Source organism: Varroa jacobsoni, unplaced genomic scaffold (assembly GCF_002532875.2).
Source record: "Varroa jacobsoni isolate VJ856 unplaced genomic scaffold, vjacob_1.0 scaffold_1254, whole genome shotgun sequence".
NCBI classification, from domain to species: Eukaryota; Metazoa; Arthropoda; class Arachnida; order Mesostigmata; family Varroidae; genus Varroa; species Varroa jacobsoni.
In genome coordinates, this window is record NW_019214156.1 from 89,542 (window position 1) to 116,845 (window position 27,304).

The 27,304-nt window shown below is 41.9% G+C and overlaps 1 long non-coding RNA gene across 1 annotated transcript; it reads right to left on the bottom strand.

The window, feature by feature from the left end:
- Positions 1 to 20,256: 20,256 nt before the first annotated feature.
- LOC111268075 (uncharacterized) lies at positions 20,257 to 26,879 on the bottom strand. Its single transcript, XR_015314049.1, has 3 exons — positions 26,415 to 26,879; positions 22,535 to 22,621; positions 20,257 to 20,817 (listed from the first exon to the last, which is right to left on the bottom strand). It is a non-coding gene; the product is annotated as an uncharacterized LOC111268075 (long non-coding RNA).
- Between the last annotated feature and the right edge of the window lie 425 nt (positions 26,880 to 27,304).

Consider the following 27,304-nt stretch of genomic DNA (forward strand, 5'->3'; position numbering starts at 1 on the left):
TCTATGTTCTAGTTAAGTAATGCGGCTGCTTTTCGGCATCGACTAATTTCGATATGTGCTCCGTTAGCTCATGGGCCGTAAAGAAAGTAAGCATGAATTCAGCTACATATAATCGGACGATTCGCGCTTAAATTTTCAGGTTCTCAGTGGAAACCCTTGGCTTTGCTAGACGTATGGCTAGTTAGTCGAGTTTATCTATTTCTATGTACACATGGAAAAATATTAAACGCTGGGTTTATATAAAATGTGTATAAAAATACATAACAGTTATTAAATCAAACCACTTGGGGCACAGTCAAGACCGCATAACGGTTATGAACGGTAGATTAACCCGTGAATCAGACAGGTTGTTCCCTGGACATTGGGTTGACTGTTGTTGAAAATAGTGTCAAATAACAAATAATTAAATACTGAATATATATAGACGGCTATAAAAACAAGTAGAGCAAACACAGAAGTCAGTGTCTTATTTATTTTGTTTTTATATGATATGATTCATCGAAATTTTTGTCTGTCTCGTTCGAAGAATTGTTATTTCATCAAGTGCTATCATGCGTTGGCATAATAAAATTAATTCGTTTATACAATCGTCTGAATTCTTATCTTCTTTGCTACTAGCTATATGTGATCTTTAGCAATTCACTTGGGTAAAAACGTTGCAGATTTTTCGGTCTTCTTCCCGAAAGTGAATCGGCATGGTTTTAATAGGGCTTGATTATATCGAATCACGTGTGCCTTCGAACACAATAGTTCACTTAGACATGCAATTTTTTTTTTTTTAATTAAATATGAAACCGCAGCCGATTGTGTAAAAGAGCAATAAAATTAACATTTAAACGGATCGTCAGTATTTGCTGGTGACGCACTGGTACCGACACAAGTGTCATCTATTTTACGGAAATGTCTAGGATTATTGGCACGGGCCGTAACCGTCAACATTGCCACTGTCGTACCTCTCCCAGCGCACGACCGAAAGCTGTCAACTAGCTCCGTTCAGCCTTCTAGGCACGCAGTAATTCTCTGTTAACAGTCGTCCTGAACTTTTTGTGACGAGGTCATGCAAATATCTCCGGCATTGCCATTGTAACTTTATGGCGAGTGCTCTATCATTCTCGAACCGGAACTCTTTCTCGGTTGTTTAGAGCGTGTTGGCTAGTACAGACGCTCAACACAGGGACACGTTTCCCGAACGTCGAGTAGAAAATGGTAGTTTTGGTGGCAACTTCTTCTTTCCTCCCCCTGCTGTACGCACAGGCCAACCATGTCGTCCATCCTCAATACGACCAGGCTCTTGATTTCGGCGATTCGCCCACCTTTTGTTCGTCCACCGACAAAGATACTATTCATTCGGGCAGCATCGTACCGCGACAGCAATAGCTGAACTGCTGAGAATTACTGCTATGGGTCGTAACACTATATATACATGCCGACTTTGGTTAAAAAAAAATACGGAAGGGGGGCGGTGTTGCTTTAGGCATCTCGATGCAAGTTTGTGTTTGTGGCCCAGGGCGCGTCATCTCGTCTCGGTGCCCTTATTGTTGATCCGATTTGAGGCCGTTAACGTATCCGAGCTTTACTCTTCCGTCCAGAACCGAACAGTCGAATATGCTGCTGGAGAGTATTATTTACAGACGCTATAATTTGAATCTCTGATCGCTGCATTTAGTACTTAAACTTAGTAGCAACCTTAAAGGCGGTTGATCGAATACGGCGCTGGCTGTCATCGAACGTATCGCTGCCAGCACGCTACCGCTATTCCATAGTAGGCAATGTGTTGAAAGTCTCTCCTAAACGATTAAGCTTTATGCCGCTGTAGTGGTACAGTTTTCGAGACGACGGCCGAGGCGCGACGAAATGTGTCCCTCCTGCCGAACCGCTCCTTAAGGATAACTTTCGAGGAAGTGATGTCTCGTCGTGACTACCTCGTCTTTTCGTACTACCAGACGGTGCCGTTTTGGGAACATTTAAAAGTAGCGTAGGAATAACGTCGAGCAGTTAATTCGGATCGGACGCGTCGAAACTAGATAGAATGATCATATTTTTATTCATAATCCGCTTGTTGTTGTTGTTACTCTCGCTTCTGCTACTTTTCGATCTATCGAAACTATCGCTGCTACTTCTTTCTCTAAGCGATGTTCGCGCTTCCGATGTTGAAGTTACTCCAGTTGCGGCGAAGGCTGTATCCGTAGCGGCTGAGGCGAAAACGGGTAGCCAAGGGCATGAGGTGGATAATGGGTAGACGCGACCATAATGATCTAGCGATTAAGACGATTATCGATCGGACTACTGGTTCCTGGCAGCTACGACTGTAGACTAACGCAGTAGCAATAGATGGCAGCGTGTGACCAGCGGATGTGGCTCAAGATGGACACGGCAAAAGCTGAAGTGAACTCAAGGGCTTGGACTACGATATATTTCCGAGGCCTCTTTTTGAGGGTTCGCTATACTTCACCTGTATTGTCGGTTAGGAAATTGAAGGTGAATTTTCGTATTTATATATACCATACGAAATAGCCGAGGTTATCATCTGATCAAGTAACATCGATATCAACACGCGAAAAACAAACAATAAGTAATCGATCGGCCAAATAATCCTCTTTTTTTTTGGGCCGAGGGCATTGCTGAAGACTTTCTTGAAAAGTTCTCAACGTACAAAGCTTTGAAATCGTGCCTGTCAGTTTTTTTCTTATATGTTTTTATATAAGAAACACTATATCGCTCTGTAGATGCGCTTTGAATCAGTTTTCTTATTTTATTATAGAACTTTTGTTGGTATTCACCTTTTTTTCTCTAAATGAAAGCTCATCTAACTTGTAAACATTCATTTTACCGAGTGCCCGTAAACCTGCCTCTCTCTACTGAACTTGCTCTACAAGTGATATGTTTTTGGCGTATCCAAGGCTTGCTTCAAATAATAACATTACCTAGGTATACCCAACCTACCCTCAATGATTCTTCTTAAACCGGTGTTCGTATAAAGGATATACATGCTAATTAATAGTTACTTTCATCGTCGAACTGATATTCGAAGAACCAGCTTTTTACTGCGATTGCTTGAGAATCACTTGACACTGTAGACACCAGTTTTTTTTCGAATATCTTTGTACGGTATGATCTGGTAAGTTCGTCCAGCAAAGCTGTCAGCACGTCGTTCGCCTAGCAAGGCATAAGTTTCTGCAACGAAGTCCAGTTCTAGGAATTATTACCATTATTACCTGCCATCCTCTCGAGAGTGACTTTGGAGTCTCTGAAAAACTGCTAAGAGTTCCTATTAAATGAAAGCATTAACAAAGGCATAAGTACGTCCTGCTGAAAAAATTAATACCTCTTCTTAGACCTACGTCGACGCTCCTATGGCCCATATGATACAAAGTATAAAAAATAATCGAAATTAACTTCAACCAACAAAACCTTCGGCCAAAAATAAAGTAAGTTAAAGTTGGGCTTAATAATTTAGCAGTTAACGTTGAGTGTTAAATGTGTTACACATGATGAAAATAATCCTGAAATACATATTGTCTACACAAAACATAAGACAACTTTACAAACTCACTACATGCATGCTTGGTGCAGCGAATGGGCAATGGAAAGTAAATAGCGGCGGGTGGGGTAACAGAATAGCAGGCGACGGCATGCTACATTGAAGGCTCTAAAACTTCAGTGGTATCCAGTCGTCTTTAGTAATAAACATCCTGCGAGGGGCCCGTTTTTTGGTTCGAGCAGTAAAGTAGGTCGATTAGTATAGGCTTGCCAGAGCGAATTAAAGGTACTCAGTATCGGCCCAACGAGCACTACCATATGACCTCCATAAGACTACCATATGATCCTCCTTCTCCTAAAGTTCTTCGCAAACGCTCCCTTCGTATTTGATGCCCAGTTTCGAAGAACCTGCATTATTCTTATGCACCGTCGCTGTGGCCGCAACCTAACCCGTACTGCACACGGTTTGGCCGGCTCAATTCGAAGAGTCCTGCCAAAAAAGCAGGTAGCTGCTATGAGGGTCCAAGGTTAAAATGTCCAGCAATTTGATATTCAGCGTTAAGGTGGCCCGGCTTCCATCTTATAAACGCACATGCAGCCACCTGCCATATTTAAGTTCGGCCCCAAAATAGTTCTGGCCGTCGCGTCTGGTTTCGTTCAAATCCAGACGAATCGGTTAGCTTTACCCGAAACGCGATAATTGCATTCAGGAAATGTGGCGTTCACCGTCTTTTTGTCGATTCGCTTGGGTATGTGCTAAATGCACGCTCGAAGTACGTAGGTACCCGTCTATGTACTCAACATTCTTACCCCGCATATCGCCGAAGAACGAGAGACATTTTTTGACCTTTAATATCGCTTAGATCTTGCGGCATATGAAATAGTAGGTACCTTCTGGACATAAACGGACCAACAGACTCCTCTTATTGAGCAACTTAGATTTAGATAAACAACGCACGATACATTTGAACTAGATCGGACCGACACCACAACCTGGTCTCTAGCCAAAACGTTTGGTCAGTCGGCAAGTCAAGCGAACCTTCGTTGTCGAATCGGTCGGGTCATGTCCTTATATTTATTTTTTGTGACTACCATCATTACTATCAATGAAGTATTTATTATCCACGAAACAGTTTTTTATATTTTCTTATTCTACTTTTGACGGTCCAAGAAACTCTTATTATTATTTTAAGTTGCAACGATCGTATGAGAAATTTTTCATATACATGGAAGGAAGCTGAAGGATTGAAGATGAGAGCGCCACACGATTTAAACAAAGGAAAAAACATGTAGTATGATCGCCGCACGCTATCGCACTATTTTCTCTGCCATCGGCTCCTGTTTTCGAGTACCTTTGCTACGCTGTACGATATTGCCGCACGCGTATACATGAGTGAGTGCTCCTTCAATGTTGCACTGGCGTTTTTCTAAACGTTTGCTGCAAGAGTGATAGCGGGGACTGTGACTTCACTCAAACGATAAGATACAGACTATGACGGCAATGACGAGGACGGCTAATAACGAGCTTGATCCTAAGAGTCGCAGTAAAAGCAAAGACGGGAGCATACGCCAACAACCTCCGAACGTAAATCTTGCCACGGGCCGAATGAAGATAATGTTGTGTGAATAAAGATAGAAGGTAAACAGTGATTAACGTAAGCAGCAATAAAAAAGGCTGGAGCGAGAAAAAACTTATTTTTCAAAGCACACTTGAGTCTATGGCGATTGTACACGATTTTGTGCAATTTCCAATAGAAAACTTTAGTAACTTACAAGAAACTATTCGTTGTTGGTACAGCTCTTAATACCTAGCAAGTGCTGATAAAATCTTTGCCGGCTTTACTATTGCTTCTGATACTATTTACACGCTGACGATGTTTTATTTTATAGCAGTAAATGGTCACACATTACGAAAACAGGGAGCTGTCAAGGTGCCAATGAGGCAAACCTCTCGACCTGTCGTTTTATATATTCATGAAGATTTTGTACTGATTTTGCCGCCAGACTGACGTTCACTTCGAAACTTAAACTTAACTAACGATTGCAGCGAAAAATATAGATAGTAATAAAGATGCTTTCTTAAAAATGACCCGTACTACCCAGCTATTTATAGAAAAGCCATTTCGACGTATATAAATAACCGTAGGCAACGATCTATTATCAACTATATGCTATCCATCATAATTCAATTTTAATAAAACGTATCATAGTCATCATCATCGCCGCCACCATTTAATGGGTGAAACAACATGCGTTCATTCATTTGTGTCTGTGTTACATTATTTGTGTTTTTTTTTTTTGATTTTTCGTCATGGACGCTAGATTCACTGCTGGTGCTTATTGGTATTTTACAATTTTGATCATCTGTCGCTTACTGTTGCTGAGCGCCGTAAGGCAGTAATATAAAATAATAAACGACTAACTTAATTTCGTACTTGGTATTCTTCAAATGCTGCTATTGATCACGGCAGCTTTCATCACGCAGTTTACTTCAATGACAAGTTTCAACTAGTCAATATCGAACCGTTCATATCAAAGCACAAGTGAGAATCATACGAGATATTATTGTAGCATATGCTAGCTTTATCCTAATTACCACTGCTGACTGAACTTCAACATCTAATGTTAACAAATAGTACTAAATCCAATATCATCTAAGTACTTCCCTTTCATATGGGCCTTCGTACTAGATGGAACGGAGACTACCACTGCACGGGCTAGACCGACATTCGCTTGCTTTTTGGTAGTAGCTTCTCCATGGAACCGAGCTAAAACGATAGCCAGGTGCTAGATACCGAGTGGAGAAAATAGATAAAGCTTTCTTGATGATAATTTTTAAGAATAGTTTTCATTTGAAATTAAACGCCGCTACAAAACGATGTCAACCGTTAGCATTTGCTCGAAGATAGGGCGTACTTATTTCCTTCGAGTGCATTTGAAGGCAAGATGTAAAAATGGCCGGCGTTTGAGCACATTCTTTTCAGCGCAGACTTTCCAATCGAAGATTGACTCAACTCTTTGTTTTTTGCTGTTTGATTTTACTGCTACCAAAACCAACCCTTAGTCTCCCGTTGCTATATGCGTTCTTTGCTAGCTCCTAGTAGTTTAAAGTTTTCTGCCAAGCTACTCTATTAATTCTCTTTGTTCTGAGCGAAGTTTTCATGCGAAGATCTAGTATCTGATGTCCACACTGACTAGATGCAGGTATTGAGTTTGAAGTGAGTGGAGAAGGTCGGTAGAAGTCGGAATAAACCAGCAAATCTGAGCTTTCCGAATTGACGAAATGGATCTGGCGCTCCTGCTCAGCTCCACGGTACAGTCTCCATTCCGACTAAATAATAATATCGGCCCCAACCAATTCTCGTTCATTATCGAATATTGTATTTTCGATGAGCATATATGCTCCTTTATGGTACCGAAGGCAGCCCTGTCTGTTCCACCATGACTGCATGGAAACGGCAGAAGGGGCCACGAGCGGCTCCCACTTGCGAAGCAGCCCTCTAGCATTAGGCGAAATAACACCCGCAGGAAAAACGAGGACGTAATGATTCCGATGATGCTGAGTACGATAAGGGCATGGAACAAAGAGGTTAATTCGCGGCCTACGGGCAAACGGCAGCACTGTATAATAGTAACACAATATAAATGTTAAGTCGATATTTGTCTTTTGTGCTAGCTAAAACTCCTTCTCACGTACTCGAATAACATGTATATATATTCATTTATAGATGCAGACCGGAATACGCTGAAAACGGCGTAAAAAGTTTTAGGTCAAGAAATGTATTACAAAAAAACGTGGCGTGCTTACCAGACAGTTTTCATTAGAGTATATTTTTTTCCTTAAGCCAAATCAGTATCCTGAAATATATTACAAGATTTTTTTGTATAATATTATGCCCTTGAAATATATACATGCACATGTGATATGTAAGGGTGAAGAGTTCAGCATGGGCCATAACCGAACTCCTTAGGGCAAGGAAAAGCCATCTCGACAAGCAGTTTCCTTTTCTCTCTTGCCCTTGGCTGGATCGCATGGCTTATAGCGATCCAACCAATGTGTGACACAGCCGCCGCCAAGTAAACGAGTAAGAACTATCGACTTCCCAGAAGAAATCAGCGCGAAACAGAGAGACAGACGGTTTGCACGTTCTCCCTAACAAAAAAAAATTGGCGAAGTGGTAATAGACGGCTAGCCCCTTTCTTACGAAATCTAAAAGGAGAACACTAGTAGAGCTCCACATTATCCTACGGTCGACAAGCTGCTCATTTAACCGGTCTCCAACTCCAGGCTGCAATACGCTACGGGACCAACCACGAGCGAGTAGGCACAGGCGCCTAAGTCGTGTTTGGGTTTATGAGGCCTAGTAAGTGATGAGCGCTATAAAGATGTCAGACCTATCGGCCGTCGCTGTTGCGCTTTATCTGAAAAAAAGATGGCGGAAGGCTGGTGACGACAGTCTCATAGCGGAGAGCACAACGCCAGCAGTGAACGACGAACGGAGGACCGCTCAGCTGTAGCGGCTGCTTCGGTGTCCCTCTGCAGCCACACTTCACCACGGGGGATCTGACGAATGAGCAAACGAATCGCGGACAGCTCGAACAACGGCAATTTTTTCATTCGCGCCTCACTACGGTGCTCACACAGTCGGTGTTGTCATTATAGCTATAATAATAGCATAATAGAGGTTGTACGTGATGAAAACGGTCACAACAGCAGCAGCAGCAGCAGCAGTACAGCCGCCATCGCCTAACTTCCCATCTCCCTCAACTGCTTTCCTCTCAGGAGAGAAGTACGAAGTAGTACCGGCGCGTTTTTTCAAGCAACGCTTCCGTCGCTCCTCTGACGAATACATGTCGACGAACCGTTGAATGTATGAATAGGCCGCTGACCCAGACTAGATCCGAGTAGCAAGAGTGGCGTCGGCCGTCGAGATCGAAGCAACATGCTGTAGAGTTCGAGCGACCTCTTTCAATGTACATCACACTCGAGTCGCTATTTGCGCGCTGCGTTCGTACAGCGTCGGCCACAACGCCTCGATAGGAAGTGCGGTGACTACTACTGGTGCAGTATGATCTCTGCTACAGTTGATTATCGTTCGGGCTATCGAAGCCGCTGCTTGCTAACGTAATGTTTTTCCGAACAAACGAACCTGTCTCGTGTCTCGTATGATTCTGTGCGAGTTTCATTAATAACCCAAGATTCGTTTCATCACCGTTCGCACGCTGACATATTGGCGCAGTCGTGCCAACATGAAAAATATTAACAGCTGACAGAATTCACTTTCTCACGACCCAAAAAGAAGCAAAAGGCCGTCAGCGACACAAAGAAGCCCAAGTTCTCGTCTATTTAATGCATGCTCCTCTTGTTCAAGTAAACAAAGCAGGAACCTTTATTAGATTTAAAGGAAGGAGGCGGTTGGCATCAAAGATTGGCAAACCTATGACGACAAAAGCTTAACAAGGAAGGAAATTTGGTAAAGAATTGTTCGAAGACAGGGGAAGATAGATAATTAGATTGCTACACAAGACGGAAAATGTTAGGCAAAAATTAGAGGATCGGGCGCAAAAGGTAGACTAGCGTACTGTTTTGTGAAATATCGTGCATACAAAAATACATATAGGCTTATAACATTGGCATCATAACCATCACCACTATAGTTATTAACGCGGCAAACAATAGCATTCTGTTTCTAAGGGATTGTGATAGCTCGGAAGAAATTAGCATCACGCAGGCTCAATTGATAGACTATGAAAAAAGTCAACCCAAACTGGACTACACGCGAACAGACCAGTTACTCTATAGCGCCCAAATGATACTGAGGTATAGTTCTTTTACTTTGTTAACTACAAATCGTCATATCAGTTCTATTAGTAAGGTTAAGTTACAGATAATTTGCATGTTCGTCTAGAGGTATCTTGCCAACTCGTGTTTTTGTGCAACTTGTCAACGAAAAATGAAATATATGTGTGGTCAACTATACATGCTCATGTTATGGAGAACTATGTCTTTTCGCGGCTTTTGCATGCCTTCGTGAGTAATCGTTTTGATGCTTTTCGCTTTTCCTTCGTCCAAGAAGAAAAGGAGAGTTAAAAATGACCAATGTTGGCGCTAGCATCGAAGGGAAGACAGCAAACGAAGGCGCTAACTCGTTAACTCTAATATATTCCTGATCATTCATTGCGATATACGTATATCTGACGAGATTTGAACCGACTAGTTGAAGTGCCCGCTGAGAAAGGCAGTCATGCGTCATTTACCGCCTTTCAACCGGTCATAGCTGGTAGCAAAAGCTTCACATCTGCCTTTTGATTGATATCTGATTCTCATTATGAGGTGTGAAGAAGACCGGACAGCTCTTAGCCGGATCAGTCGATCGAATCTAGCTGGCTTCCATTTGTATTCGCACCTCTGCCAATCTGATACAGCACAGTCTAAGACAATCAAAGTCGAATTGTCTGTGCCTTCACGGGGCACTTCACCTTGCTCAATCGCACACGATCGCGGCGATAGGAAGAGAAATAGAGAGCTTCACGGGAAGTCACCTCGGGAATTCGCAGTCACCGCACGCTTACGAGACCTCACTAAAGCATCGAAGTCTCACCTAAAATTTGATACTGACTGACCAGTAGCCAGTATTTTCTTCAACTCGCACGATTAGCATTCATTTCTACCGTTACAGTTACTAGACCTTGCTGTAGGGGCAAAGAACTAATCCGGCTACCGAATTTGAAGTAGTCGATCTAGAGGCGGCACCCACTCTTGAACAAACGGCTCCCTGAAATACGCTACTTGGAGCGTTATTTACACCTGACAGACGGACGGAGCTTCGCACGGCAAAATGTACAAATCACAGCTATTAGTACCATTATTATTACTAGAGATTATTGCCCGCACTAGTAGCAGCGACAGCAGTAATTTTACTATCGATGCGAGTGACTCAATAGTTAAACCAAATGCGCAACAGTCTTGAGAAGTTACAATTCTTCACCGTACATTTATGCATCACTTACATTTAAGCGCTTTCGGAGAGAATCCGCGGCGAGGCGACAAAACAACAACGGACTTAGAGAAAACGAGACTACACTCTCTCGCGCATCTTCAGCCGTTCGTATGTTGGCGCACGTAATGTACTAGCCAGCTAGAAATTACTTACGCTGAAGATGTCTAGTTTAGTCTCTTCCCAGAGTCAACATCTTCTCGATCTGAGTTGACTATTGACTGCCGATGTCATGGCGGTGATCACTGCACCTAACCACAATATGGCTTCCGCCACGGAGTAGCGTTAGTGGATATTCCGTAGGCCCAGTAGATCAGAACGGAAGCTGCCCGCGCCATCTACACTTGTGTTTTTAGCTGGCAAAGAATATGGCTGAGGCTGCACTTGAAACGAGCCTGTACTTAGGCTTGTAAATCGAATATCTAGTAGGTTTTTGCAACAACCGTCCGCTTCATCTGGCAACCGGCGTATTCCGCTTCAGATATATTGAATTCGAAAAAATTAAATTAATCGAAGAACCAAGACAGAGAATTCATTTGCTCCATTGGAAACAACATAAAGCCTTTCAAATCATATGTGAAATCCAGATGCCGAAGATGTAGCTTCACTTCACAAAACGTTACAAACGTAAATCTCTCTCACTCGAATTCAGTTTAATTGAATTTTACTTATTTTCTATCTACTTATTATTTCAATTGTTAATTAGTTAAGGCACGTCTCAAAGCAAGCACAGCAAAGGATATTGCTGGCAGGTGTCCTAATCGACAGTGCTCTCCACGCATTTGAGGCTTGAAAGATAATCCTTAAAGCAGATATAGGCGGCTGCCATAAATGCTTAGACGACTCCTACCTTCTAAAACAGTGAACAAATGGTTTCTAAAAGAAAGCCGGCTATTTACTGCTTAAAGTTAAGAAACACAGATGGCTTCATGACTCTTCTCCGTTGCGGTTCTGATCCAGAAAGCACCCAGTTCGCTGATGCTATTATCGTTTTCCTGTAAAGTATATTCTAAAAGCTGGTGCTTATATAGGATATATTAGTCGTTCCGTATCACAAAGTTTCTAATTGACCCTCTACATATTCAACATTTCCCAGCGACTGTAGATTAAGCGGATATAGAAGAAGCATGTATGTATATATATATATATATATGCATCGAAATTTCTCTAGTTCTGTATAATTATTTGAGGTGATGTTAAAGATAAGCTGTACCTTACAGCGTCGATGATTGTGTGGGGGTGACGCATAAAAGAGGGATTTATAATTAATATTAAATAAATATAATTATAATAAGGTCTAGCTTTTGGGGCCGAACCTCGATATTCATCGGCTCACGCTAAGTAAGCATCACTCTGCGTGGTATATACGCTCAGACCTAATCGTGCGTGAACATCATTGCTCAAATCGTTTTGAAAAGGCTCAGAGCCTACTACGTGTTACGTCTATTATAAACAAAAGATCAAACAGCGGTTACATACTATTGATATGATAATAGTCATAATTATATAGTGATAGTAATATTATTTAGTAGTCACGTGGCTCATGCATGACTGTTCACAAATGTAAACCTCTTGTAGAGCTAACGATGTCTGTGATTAGTGTGCATACGTATGGACGTGCCTTTGCGTGTCTGCTGTGTGTAGGAGATCATTGCTCATGGCATCAGCTTTAATACATCGTATGGCCATTGTCTACATGTGTTGGCCCTTCGTTTGTTTCTTTGTCGTTATCCCAGGCCTGTTGCCGCGTCCTTCGGGAGCTCTCCCAACAGTAATTAGTTAGATACCAATGTTAACAACACCGCTGCCTCTACAACCACCATTAGCGCGAATACTACTGCTATCTGTCGCTGTCTTTATTCTGGCTTCTCTGCAGCATCTACTGTATATCCTATAGCTAGAATACGCACAGCTAGGAACCGTAATCCTCCTTCTCCCTACGACGCGTGTCGGCACCCGAAAGCGAGAGGTCGATCGCTTCTGTCCGGTTCCTACTTAATGCAATTAGCATATCCTGCCAGTGGGGGCCGTGTAGGCTAGGGCCAGCCGGCCAGCCGAGCGAACTGCGAGCCAGAAGAAAGTGACGAACCGCCAGCGGCGGAAGCAGCTTCTACGAAGGCAAATTTCTTTCTTTCGTTGATTTCAACCACTTAGATACAGATTATTGCTAAAGCTGCCGCTGCTACCACTCCTGTTACAGTAGCTTCTGCTAGCGTCACAGACTTTCGTGTTCGACATAGGGTAGCTACTGGTGCAAGCGTAGGACGCTACCGTTGGGCTTCCCAAGGTGTCCTAACCCGTGTCCCTAACATTCTACTTGATGGCGGCTAAGAGTCAACCACTTGAGAACTGGCTACCCGGCGAGCTTAAGGATGTGTATTAACTAGACGCCGTTCCTGTTGTTGTTCACAGCCGAAAATCGGCAATCGACGCTACACAACGCAAACTGAAGTTTTTGGCATACAATGTACTATGATATTGATACTTGACTCTCTACCTAGCTACCGGCAAGATAGAGCCCATCACTCTACCATATCGTCGGCGATGTCAGAAAGGACAAGAAATATGCAGGTACTCGGATATGCGTGGGTATATTGTTCCCAAATGAATGGCGGCAGTGGATCTACCTTCATGGCTAGTGATCGACAGCTGTTTAGACCTGCTTTCTTCGCATTAAAACCCTAGACACACGTATTCATCTACCAGCATACATACATATACGATATTATTGATGTGGTAAAGTAACTTCTTAAGGCTAACTATACATTATTGACTAATTATGGTTAGTGAAAGCCAGGCACTCAGATGAGGGGCCTATACAAGAGCGGGCTGCATTAACGGTTGCAAAAGATCATCGCCATCACGCAACACCCATACACACGTTTATGGTTGAAATAGGGTCACAATGATTATACGGCGTGCTACATATGGGTTAGACTAAACAGGTCACCATATACGACTTTACATGAGCATTTGCCTTTTGTCAACGAAGAGAAGCTACACGATTAGGGTAGCCTTCTACTGCCGAGTGACCAAAGAGAGAGAGAGACAAGTCCGCGACCTCATGCATGTGTTTATGCTTGCCATTTCTTGGCTCAATAAAGGGATGTGTATATTGACTAGTGAAGCAAAAAAAAACTACCAGCAAAAAAGCTATCAGCCATCCACTATTCTTCTATGCGATATGCCTGATTTGATTATGTAAAACTCTTTAGACTTTCCTGGTTTAGGTAACGCACGTCGAAAAGTAAGCAGAAAAAGCGCGAGTTGTCCCGGTGATGAATATTTGACCGAAGCGGGCTGTACAAACATATCTACACAAACACACATATACGTGTGTGTGCGCGTGTGTTATATATAACTAAGGGCTCGCACCTTATTTGCCTAACCCTATTAGAATATGGTTTACGTGCTCAGCCCGATGCGGTGTCTGGAGGGGAAGACAATGAGAAGTGTTTCAGGCCACACCGCTACCTCGGGTGAAGAGGGTCGGCCATGAGGGTCAGCTTTACGAAACTTCTACTCAGCACTGGAAAAATACAAAATTCGTAGCTTGAGAAGCCAAGGTCTCCGAAGTTAAAATTTATCTGTCGTCTGGAAATAATAATAATAATAATGGTTTTTTGGCTAGGCGAATATTAGCTTGTTAATATGTTAGATGTGATAATATAATGGAAGCAATCTAAATATGGTTGCTGTATATGTAGGATAGGCGATTGTGGTGAAATAATTTCATTAGACGTTTGTAAACGTTCTACTGAAATTAGGTAAACCTTAATAGGAAATAAGAATAAATTAGCTTTTTTTTATAATAAATAACCTTCCACAAAAATTAACCAGCTTTGACCTAGGCGTAAGAATGAATGAATGATTTGAATATGAAAAACATCATTGTTTGTATGTGAAGCCGTCCATAATGCTTCCAGCCTATATGTGAGCTAACATAAATGTTCTTGAGCTACCAAACTATTGCTATAATAATAATAAGAATTGTAAAAGTAATAATAAGAGCGCGTAAGTGCGCTCGCTGCAGGCACTTATTGGGAAGAGCCTGTAGCAAGAAAGACGTTTGATCAGAGAAACAGGATCGCGTTTTTAACCGCAGCGCTTAGTTGATTACAGTCATAACATTAATCCAGCTGTTCGTATTGAGCCTCGTTGATATTGGGATATTGCAGCAAACTGCTTGCTAGACGTACGTAGATAGGATCGTAGCAATAAACAACAAAAAGTTGCACATGTCTCGATCTATGCATACCAAATAGTAGGACAATAGAAGGTGATGAGCTTGGCTAATCGTTGCCGGCTCCTTCCACTCTCTCGACCGTGTGCAGCAGTTGTACAATTCGTAGGAAATTGCCCACAACTTTTTCGAAGGTGAACGTAATGCTGCCACTGATAGCTAATGGCACACAGTAGTGCTTTTGTCATCAGAGTACGAATGAGGTGCCTGCAGAAGCATGAGGTACAGAATACTATGAACTCGGAACATCTAACGGTGGGTGAGTCCCTATAAATACAAAGTTAGACTTCGTTTGTCGACCATGATTCCGGGCAGCTGCGTCAGTGACATTGCGTAGCGAACGTTATTTTAGCGTTGCGTCTGGGACGGCTTAGCTTCCGGTCGAAAGAAACTTGGGGCCGCTGCTTCGCGTCTATTTAATCACACACGTTGCGTAATTTGTGTGAACGAAGACAAGTGATCCCGACCTCTTCTGCTATCCTACATTAAGTAGGGCGCCAATATGATGCTCTATGCTAGTGAAGCTTCATTAGAATTTTTCCACGAAAGGTGAAAACAATGATTAATATCTGTGCTAAGTTAGTACTTCAGTAATTACTTTAAAAAAAACACTTGATTACTTTTCATTCAGTAGGAAGGTGACAGACTATCTAAGAGCTCAGTTAAGCGCAGCGATTCAATTTCGATAAGTTTTATAGAAAAATAGCAAATGGAAAAGTATGATGTCTTCATTTTTTCTGAAAGTTTTTGTAGCCCGGCAGGCGGTGTTTAGTGTCCATTTGATCAGCTCTTCCATTGCCCCAAATGTCCTGAATTACAATAAACGATAGCAATCGTTTCGTATAAAAGTACCATAGTTCACGTCGTGGATGAAGATTTTATTATTATTACTGTGACGCACGCCAGACGAAACCGATTGACAGACTCTTTCCACCTGGTTACGTGTACATTAAGGGAAGACAGGAAATGTGTTCAGTTACGCTATACGCATACCGCTAGGGCCTTCTGTGTCCCCTCGATGACTGGCTCAAACCTATCCGCGGTCCCGAGTTTATACCGGACTGTTGTTGCATTGTGTGTGTGTGTGTATGTGTGTATGATTCTGTGGCGATTCGTCACCAAAGTTTGTAAAGCTCAACACGACACGCGGACACATTCGTTTCCCTTGTATCGTTGACTTGTTAATCTCGCAACGGGCTTTGGCCACCAATAAGCGTCGAGGGCGCGGCTTTACCGGAATCTTGAACGTTGTGCTCTCGTTGTTTCCGTTTGACGATGAGCTTCTGTGTAGGCTTCGTTTCGAACGAAACACTGGACTGTACGTGTAGAGTGATGTCTTTATTTATGAGTCCTCTTGACGTCGCGACTCATTGCTATTTTTTTGGTCTTATTTTTCTGTATACATACAAGCAGATATATTCATTATTCTTTTTTTCATCGATGTTCAGTATGTACGATATGATTGTGCGTGTATATGAGTATCTCTATCGGCTTACAGATATTGGTATGAAAAATATATCAGTAAGTATGTTCCGCCTGCCCATCATTTTAGCCTTTGAGCCAGTCTCCCCTGGTCCAATAACGATGCTGATGATGGTCTGTGTATGATGCTCTCTACAGCAGCGACGGTGACTGTCAAATTATTATTCAATACTTTACCCTCGTCTATTCAGCAAAAGACAACAGTCGGTTCATAGCGAATTCTCTATATACACTTTATATATTAGACTACGTTATATTATAAGAATACACCCAATCCAGTATCTATCTGGCGTACGCGTTAATCACCGCGTAACGCACTACTTCATTCGCTTGACGACAGACAGAGTCTAATCTATATATTATGCTTATTTTTTGAAGACAACAAAATTATGTTTCTATATTTTTTTTTACTTCATATACATTAACAACAACACTTTACCGAGACGTGTGTCATATATTAATGAAGTCAATTTATCTTCGCTTTTAAATGCTTCGTCATCATCTGACTATCCTAATCAGTAGCAACACAGAAACTACTCTTGGTGATTGAGACCATTTACACGAAGATAGAAGACAAGAACAAATGCTGAAATGTGTTCGCTTGCAGGGGCTTAGCGTAAGCGTGTAACAACACGGCTTGCCACCATAATAAAACTATGCCAGAAAGCATGACAGGTAAGAGAAACGTGTATATGTGTTATTGAATGCTACTGGTTAACAATTGTTATATACCCATGGTGCTAGTACACATTTTGCTCAGATTTAGATTGTTCTATGACTTTGATCAAGTTCGACAGTAGATACTTCACATAACATTCGGATGTCTGGCCTTGCTCTGATTTCTCCGGTATTTTACGTCCAGATACAATTTTTCCTTCATATGAAATTGTTTCTTTTAAAGGATGCAAACAACATTGGCTGAGTTCGTCAGGTACGTTCTCGAACGGTATAACAGTCGAGAGAAATAGTTTGCGCGATGCTTGCTTGTTCAATCTTGTCTTATATTAACACTCGAATAACCAATTTGTAAATGCTGGAGGCGATCTATTGTTAGATTGTGAAATTTCGTTTGTCTATCAGTCATAACCTTCAGATCTTTGCGGATAGCTGCTTCTTCACTAGTCCGTTGATTTAAACAGAAAAATACGTTCCGAGATCTACAGGTATCGATTTGATTGCTTTCAGGTTGGCCAGCACACGAACCATTCCTACTTGAAATCAACGCGTCATTTTACAAGAGTTTAGCTATGGTACGAAAAGTTAACTTAGCCAAGGACGTAGAAGTTGTAATGAGGTAAAGCAGTTAACTTGCTTTTCACCGTGGTCTCTGGGGATGCAAGTTCACTAACTACTGATTTTGCACTTTATGATCTGCTGTTGCAAAACGCAGGTGCTGCTGGGATCGAACAGCTTGAAGCCCGCGTCCTTAGATCATTACTATCAGTAAGAATAAGGAACACATCCTAAGACGCGTTATATATTACGATACATAACGACACACAAATGGCCGTGAATTGGGGTTGTTAGGGCTGAACTCTCCCAACATAGAAGAGCTAATTCCCCTAACGTTCCCCGTTTGGCCTGCAGTAGTATTTTTTGGAGCTTCAACACGAGCGTTTGCTAACTGTGGAAGCAGGACACATCGAATTACAGGGCTATATTCCTTTCGGTCCGAGATGTGGCAGTTTGTAAATCCAGCAGCGTATTTTCTAGGAAGCTCCTGCCGGCACGCAGGAAATGTCTTCTTTTTCTCTTTATTCAAGTAGATTTTTTTCATCAGTATTACGCTGTTCTCTCCTGTTGTTACGAGCTCTTCTGAATGACACCTGAGATATTGGCGTCGTCTGGAGCTTCACTGACACCATGGAGACGGGTCACGATGTGCGCGTGGTGGGTTCCTTCGTGACACGCTTCGCAAGAACAAAACAGTACCTTAGTTTTCTTTGTTTCTAACATTCTAGGCTTCTGTGCACAGTATAAACTAGTCGCTCCTGTCCGAGCAGCGAATATAGCTTGACTTTCCCTGCCATTGCACACTTGTGTGGATCCGATAGAGGCTCATAGTCGATGATTCCCTCGCTCCGTAAACAACACGTTGATGCTGTAATTCATCTTCGACGCTTTATACTCACCGTATGGGATTGGAGCTAACACAAGTCGACAAAGATAAACAGGCACGACAGTATAGAACTTGAAAATATTGTTACGTTTTTGGAGTGTCTTGTCTCTTGCTGGCTGCTATTTCCCTTTTTTCGTTCGTATGTTCTGTGCGCCCTCTATGTAGGCGCAAACACAATTGCACCCACTCGATAATGGGTTCTCTCGAAAACGTTGCTGTTTACGCTACGGACGGTGTCGACAACAGCAGCCAGAAAATCGTCTAAAAATCCTTCTGCCTTCCTCTACCTACAAAGTAAATACAAACGGACTGAACGCAACGAGGCAAAGCTGGCGCGTCCATGAATGTGATGTTTGCTTGTAGCAGTTCCGAAACGGGGTTTTGAGAATGCCAATGTGAGGAGAAGTGAGGTAGGGAGCAGTCGCTGGCCCGGGAGCCAGCCAACGAACGAAAAGAAATGACACGAGATAAAGCGGCTGAAGGGAACGGAGAAGTGGACGTGAACAAAGTTGATAACGGTATAGTAATTGTAGCTGGCTTGATACAGAGTAAGTGGCACCAGCCCGCCAAATCACAACAGTGAGCAGGTACAAGCAATGCGGGTGGCATCGCTATACTACCTATGGCAGAGGATGGCAGGAAAGCCGAGCAAAGTGATGTTGTCTAGAGGCGGGAAAATGAAGTTGTGTGGGCGAAAATGACGAAATCGAGAGAGAGAGAGAGAGAGAGAGAGAGGACCTTCGATGGACAATAAATTGCGCTCGGAAGATGGGAGAAAAAGACGAAGGCACCAACAACGACGGGGTCTATGGCACAACTGGAAGACAGAATATGGTAACCGAGGAGGAACAGAAGAAATAATCATGATGCATTCCAATCTGGTTCGACCATCTTTTGTTTGTTTGCCATTTATCCTAGTCTTCCGGCTATTTACGGCAAGCGTGGCGAGACTTCGCAGAAGGGCAAGGCACAGTTATGATATCGAATCGCCAACTGGCCCCCGTCCCTACGCATAATATGCCACTCAGCTACCCCTATGCCATACGCCTCGAAGCTTCCTGGTCCGGCGAGTTAACATAGATACGTTACGATATTTACACCTTGTACCAGATCTTACTCTGAAATCCTAATCACCTAGCACACTTACTAAGGTTCGATTTGGGCAGTCTAACTAAACTATTGGCCTTCAGTTGGACTGACCGGCCCAACTGCTGCGAAAGCAGCAAAATAATATATTTTGTTCTCTACGGACATACTAATACATACATAATAATAATACTAATACTATAATAATAATACATACAAAGGTTGTATACGATACCAGAAAAAAAACTCTTCAAGGCAGTGATTTTTTTGTAAATAAATATAAGTATAGTTCGAATTTGAAGCGTATGTACATTTTTTAGGATGCCACAGTCGCGATATTTCATCAAATGAAAATTATTCCGGGTAAAGAAAATGTAAGATAACAAATTTCAACGGGGGTAGCGTGTAATTTTCTTAAACAGCAAAATATGTGGAGAAAACAAAATGACATTTCATAAAGAATACGGTACGAAATTTAATATTTTACGTCGTGTCCGCGCTCTTTTGACCACTGCCTCACGTTTTTTCCGCTTTTCATGTTAGTTCATGCCTGTTTCTCTGAAATAAATGCTTAGTTAGTTAACTTAACAGTCGTTATTTCTAAGCCTCTATCTGCTTCGATCTTCTTTCGCACATTGTTACGCTACTGCCATCCTAAATAGTGTTATCCGCATTTCACATAAAAAGTGCAATGGGTCCACTTCAAAGCCCTAGCAGCAAGTAAGGTTTGCTGATAAGGACGAAACGATAACGACAGGTTTAAAGAACAAAAAAAGAGAGCGGCCTATCGATATAGAGCAACGGACTATCAGCAAATACAAACGGGAGACAATAAAGAGAAACCGCCGTTACTCATAGCTTATTAGTTGGAAAAAGACCACGTTTATTCCGGTGTTGCTCATTGTATTTATGCGTTTTTGACATGCATGGATATGGCCATGCGACAAATCTGTACTGGTTGGTGTAGCATCGACCTATTTTTTTCATCGGATCTACCTTAGTATCAGTGAATTTCGCCTACTCAGAGCTAAGATGCGCTGCCATGTCACGTAGTAGTCGGCGTGCCAAGGTACGGTACCGTTATTGGCCAGCATTCAGAGCTTGTTTCATCATTGTATTTACATTTATCCTAATAGTAATAGAATTAGACTAATTTTGATTATGAGTCCTACGGCTAATTCAGGCTGCATGTCGAAGTGAATAGCTTGAAGTAAGGTACTACTATCAGTTGTTTTCAATCAGTGTTTTGTAAAAGTTGGCATGGTGAACTGGGTAAGGTGCGGCGCAGACATCAACTATTGAAGTTAGACAACGCTAAAATGCCTGAAAAGACCGCTGTCGTCGACGGCGTCTAGATCGAGTAAGCGTATTACTTGAAGTATTCGATCTGGCTGATGGCATGATGTCACCTGTGGAAAAATATATTGATAATTTTATCGGAACTTCAATTTTTATCAAGATAGCAGGGCTTCGTAAATGCTCCGCACATTCCATAGCAGATTGTTCTAATGGAATCAAAAGTATCTTCTTAAAAATCGTCTGCTACGAAGAACGGTGTTTTCATGTTTGCCCCGCTCATAAACGAAAACATTAGTAAAACTCATCGTCATCAAAGATCGTGTATCCTCTATACAATTCTAGTCATGGTAACGTCTGACGAGGTGGATTCAGAGCAGGTTACAAATACTTAAATATAAAAAATGGTGGTAGATATTGCTGCTGCGTTAAATTATCGTTAAATAGCGTTACTGGTTAGTTGACCGAGTTATCTAGTTAAAGGAGCTAGATCTATGGTTCAACGTTTGAGACGACGTAATATTAAATAACGTATAGTTCCGCCAATATATTTCCCCATTCTGATCCGTTGTTATCTCGGTAAATTCCTTTCTTCTTGATTTTCCATTTGGCTGTGCTACGGAACTTTCGAGGGGCTCTGTGTCTATGACTGCCGCTAGTCAGTACTAGGTTGTATTGTGTTAATCAACTACGGCCTCTAATAGTATTTTGCTCTACTAAATACGACGCCAAAATATCGCCATATGATAGTCGTTCATTACGTATTCCGAGATGATGGTCACGCTGGCCGAGAGGCTGGTTACACACGGAATCAAGTATCCTTTTCCGCAGCATTGAACGACTAGATTTGCTAGCCATTCATGTTTGCGACTAATTCGGTCGAAAGCTAGCGAAGGGGACTCTTTTGCAGCGAACTGTTACATCGTCCGATCGCTTTTCTACTGTTCTTCAGTTAAGCTACAATTGTCACCAGATGGCCTTTATTTTCCGCCGAGATCTGAAGCCAACAAACGAACCCTTTACGGCTTTCACTGGATTTTATCTTTCATCTAACGGTATCGCAGTTCTGAATCGGCTGATTATCGGCTCAAAACTGCTCCCCTCTAATAGGCCGTTCTGTATAGGTGAACAGGTATAGACAGAGGACAATTTGATTGAACAGGTTGTCGACTATCGAATCGTACCGTATCGTTCAAGTACCTGTAGCAGACATCCAGCGCGACTGCAACGGCGCGCACCGCAAATGACCGACCGCTATGGCGGGACGGTCGGTTTGGCTTATTTCTTCGTCCTGCCTTCTTTCTGGGTCTCTCACACTCTGTATGTCTACGTAGGAAGGACCGGAACGCAAATCGCTTGTCTAATAACACAGTCCTCCACGGAACCGTGAAAAGATATACATATATAAACATACATACATGCATATATATACATAGAGATAGGTTAGGAGATAAGAACCAAAGCGTCGCAGTAATGTGGCATTTGGCCTGTCTGCATAACGCCAAATTTTAGCTGGCTATCCGTAGACTCTATCAGCAGTGACGACGGCTCCACAGGACACTATCAATTTGTGTAGTAAAAGCAGCGAAGGAATACGGATGACAAAGATTTTGTCGCATATTTTGTGCTTATGCCACTTATCACTAGGCCCAAGTGCCTGTTGAAGGCTCCTTCGTCGCTGGTACGTACGTACGTACGTACGTTAGAGTGTCGGCGGCGGCAACCTTTTTGAAGAATTCAGGCCTTCGGTGAACGAAACTCGAGAAATGTATTTAAATATGCAGATTCATTTATATGGGTTGAAATGAGAATGTTTTAATAATCACTTGCATTAATCGTCCCATGCGAAGAATGCCACTCGTCGCGGAGAGCGTCTATGGATTGTTATCGTCGACAGATACATAGCCATTACATTTTCTGAAATCGATAATTATTAGAGGTTTTAGAAAAAACCAAGGATAATTAGACATATAATATTGAGTGTGACAGAATAAGATATGTCTGTCTTATGTTCGTTCCTTTTACATCAGTGTTTATTATATTTCAGGTACATTTTAAAACAATACCCTGAGTAACTATTGACTCAACGAACAAAGAAACGTTATAAGAATGTCAATGTGGATAGTCAAAGTCGGCTTATTTTGTCGTATGTATAGGGTGCTTGTGACCGAAGCCTGACTACTGAGTATACGGTCGCTATTAACTTTAAACTAACTTAATTACTGTATAAGTCACGTTGATACTGAGTAGAAGCCGTCAACGTCCATTATCACTACATTACCGTATATATACATAACTGCCGTACAGTTTATCTTTTAGCAGCATTTAGTGTTATTTGGAAAGTTCCCATTTGAAAGTCAACAAGTCTTATACGTTGAAAGAAATTTCTAGCTAATTAACTTATTCGGATAAAATCATGTATAGTCATAGGACAAAGGTAAGTTAACTAAGCTGAATTAACATTCGCTAGTTATCAGATTTGTACATGGACGTCATTGTAACACGCTGAATAGAATAAATAACGTCGGAGCAATCTATATAGAATCAAACAGATTAGAATATTCCTGTTCAGCTTGCTACTAGTGCGGTAGTATCAGACATACATATAACAAGGGAACAACGGAAACCCGACATCTTTTAACTATCATAAATCATATATATGATTTGTTTAAATCTTACTTCCTCTATTGTTTAGTTACTTTCTAATCGTTGAAAAGTTGTCCATAGACTTACAGACTTTCTTTCCAACATCTAATCACCTGTACTGCTTAGCCTTGTACTATAGCTAATACCAGTGAAGTTAATTCTGCTGCCCTTTCTTCCGCAAAAAGTTTCAACTGCTCAAAATAAAAGCGAACAACCAAGCGGAATCGGCAGACGTCCTGTTTGGACCTGCCAGTCCATAGGTTACCCTGATTCATGTAGGAAGCTCGCGTTCGACGAACGTGAGCCTTTTAATATGAAGGAACAAGAACAACCTAAGTGTCGCTTCTCTACCTAGCGCACTTCGTATGTTTACACACTGATTTCAAGAAAGTGTTCGGTTGAAATGGAGGCCTTTAGCAATACAATCCTATTCATAAGAATTCATAAGATTTTTACTCACTGAACGCGGCAAGTATTACGTAAGTAACAGGGATTTTTTTTCTTATAGGGTAGGCGAAAACATGTATTTGGCCAATTGGCTAGTGAGATCCCTGATCAACACCTCATTGGCACAACATTGGCCTATTAGCCATCAATACTATTTGGAGTCGCCTGGTCCGTGTTCGCTTTCCGGCCATTGAATTATATGGGCCAATGGAAATGGATTTTCAATCAATTTCTCTGTCGGGGAGCAATTAAGTTAACGTTCAAGCAGAGTTGGGAGACAACTATGATTAGTCACAGGCCAACACAATCGTCACTTGGCCGCGTTATTGTCGTCAAAGCCACTGAGTCAAAAGTGACCTAAGCTTCCAGGTTCTGGAAACATGTATGCAAGCCAAGTCATTTCGAGCTCAAGACAGTTACTGCAAGAAACAACCATGTTAGGAAATAACGTCCTGCAGGTGTGAAGTTATAACTGGCCGAAATTGCAGGGGCATTGAATTGTCAAAAGAAACAGAAACAATCCGCTATCTCGAGTCGGGGCAGTACGTATTGGAATACGGGTCACCGAGCGAGAATTAAAATAAATCCTCAAGTGATCTCAAGTAGAGTCTGTCTGACACCATTTTCAGTACTTGTTCTCTGGGCCAGACGCAATCGGTAACAGTCATAGTGAAATTAGAAGAGTCGGGAGGTCTAATATGAGCAGATTTAACAAACCCATCTAACAATATGCTGGCTGAAACCGATAAGATCGCGTTCGACTCGAGTGAAAAGATTCTAATGGAATCGGTTAAACCAACACTATATCCGCTGTCGCGTCCATATCTGGACAGAGACACGGGAATCATAGAGGGAATGCGGAACTGTTTCAAAAAGAACAAGCTTCAAGCCAAACGCTTAACGAATTTCCCATGGTGTCATCAAAGAACCAAGTCAACGTACACGAACTCTGCAAGATACATTAGCCCTGAAAATATCTGCCTAACCGGTCTGTTGCAATGGCGTACTTTCGACAAGCGGGTGATGATAAGACAAACGTATATTCGTTTACAGAATACGCATGATGTTAAATCAGCAATAACTTAGGACCCTTGAAAGACTGATAGGGCACGAACAAATTTAACGAGCTAAGTATGAATCAAAATAGGCTTAGTCATGGATGAACGAAGAACCATCCCTGAAATGCGACATAGCCATAGAAACGTAGGCGTCAAAAGTGGATTTACATCGCGTGCTAGACAATACGAAGATGGGAAGAGTCTTACAAAGTAAGTTAATGATGTGGACTCGACGATGAGGACAACTCACTACTGGCAGTGGCACGTACAGGAACGTCAAACACCAGACAACTCCATTGGCGCTTTAAACTTGTTATATATATGAGTGTATCAGGCGAAAGATATAGTTAAAAACAATGGATATATGGTACCAGAACGTCACACGGAACATCTGAACAATGGCAGACTTTTTCGGCGGTCGGCAGTATCACGTGAGATCGGTAGATCGAGCGACTCCATTTAATATCCAAAACGGATACCGTCAACTTTGCCGTTTGACACTCGAAACAATCGGCCCGTTTACTCCGGCAATTTTCGTTACACAATAGAACACTTGAGAAAAGCTTCTGGCTAACTATAGCACTGCCCTTAACTTTAACCGTAAAGTGATACAACAAGTTGTCTCTGTAATACTATTGAACTTGGAATAAAGAATACTGCTTTTTCAAAGCTAGTAAACTGATCTAGATTAAATGTTGTAAGTAATGTTAAAAACTCCGCATGGAGATTTATCTCTGCCGATAATCTAAATGAATTGTGACAATGTAATGATGAAATTTTGTTAATGGCAAACGTTCACTAGCACGACCTTCTACAGGCTGAAAAGGCACCTTTATATCTCTAAGTAGTGCTCTACAGAGTACTCAATATTGTAATCTGTTCTGTGTGTAGACGTGGTTCGGGCAATGGGGGCCTCAGTAACAAAAAAAAAAGGCGGAAGTCTGTTTAGCCTGCAGGGATAAAAGTCATAAATGCATCACGAAATTAAAAAGAGAGTTTATAAATTGAGCCTTCTACAGAGTGGATATATACATGTGAATATTGAGTTGTTCTTAATGCTGTACCCGAACAAAATTTCTAGCAGGTTTAACAAGTGAATCTGATCACCCTCCTTAAAACAACCCTTAATCAAAAAGTCAGACGTACTGGAAATGGCCTTTTGGAGAGTAGAAGTTATCGAATCTAAACTCTAATCAATATCTGGCGCTTTCTCTTATAAAAATATTCCCCGGAATCTTCAGAAGCCGCATGGCAACTGGTAATGATGTAGACCGTCGGTTCTGGGCAAGCAAGGAAGTTCTTAGTCTCAGTGAGTATTAATCGCACCAAGAAAGTTAACAATATATAAGACGTTACATACTTAGATATATTCAGAATATCTAGATGTTCCTTGATAAATTAACAAAAAAACTAGAAGCTTAATAAGCTCCTGTTCCTATAAATTTTTGAAAATTTGAGCTTCATTTCAGTCTAGCTTTGCTAGTAAATCAACACAGAAAACATGCACTCTAATTTAGAAAATCCAGCGAATATCTAGTTATCAAAATGTAGACACTCACATAATGAGGAATATTACTAGTTGAAGCATAAGCTGCAGTGCCCTGTTAGATGAAATAGTAGAAAGGGTAGAAGACTGCTTCCGATTTAAGAATCAGAGGTTCGTCTCGACCGAGGTTACCCAGTAACAGAAAGACACAGTAGCAGCAGTAGCGAAAAAAAAGCTTCAATGACACCAAGTCGACAGTCACAATAGCCCAATACACTTAGCGGCTTCGTGGTTTGGCGAACGAGCCTTTGCTCGCATTTTGTTGCGCATCGGATAAGTTTGGACCTACCATGTTTAACAACTCGGCGTCCTACTCTCGTTACATCATTGACAGCATAAATATCCGGTTAGCAAGCACAGACGGAACTTGACAGGCAGAGCCACTGACATACCGACAAGCCGATCTCGAAACCACGGGCATGCGTCGCAGAACGTCGCCATTGGGCAAAATAAAGGTAATGTTACATTTATAGAGCATATATACCTTATTGAGCAAATTGAAAAGCTGTACTTTCTATTCTCGGTAGCGTTGGCGTCACCGTGGTGCAAGTGAGCGAGAGCCGCCGGCGCTCTCAGCAAGACGTATCGAACGCTAAGTAAGTGAAACTAGTAAAAGGGATAGTGCACCGAACGAGGGCGCACGGAAGCCTGTTAACGGCTAGATCGTCGGTGGCGATTGCGCTACAAATAGCCGCAAGTGACCAATATCTAACCATTTCTTCGTGCTAGAACTGCAAGTCCACTAATCACCCTCATTTCGTCCTTCCAACCTCCGTTATGCTACTCCTTAGAGGAACCTAGAAGAATAGAAGAATATCGGCTATCACTAGTCGATTTCAGAAAAACGTCCGCTTTGAAAATAAACGGGGACGATCGAAAGCAGTGTTGACAACGACGATGACG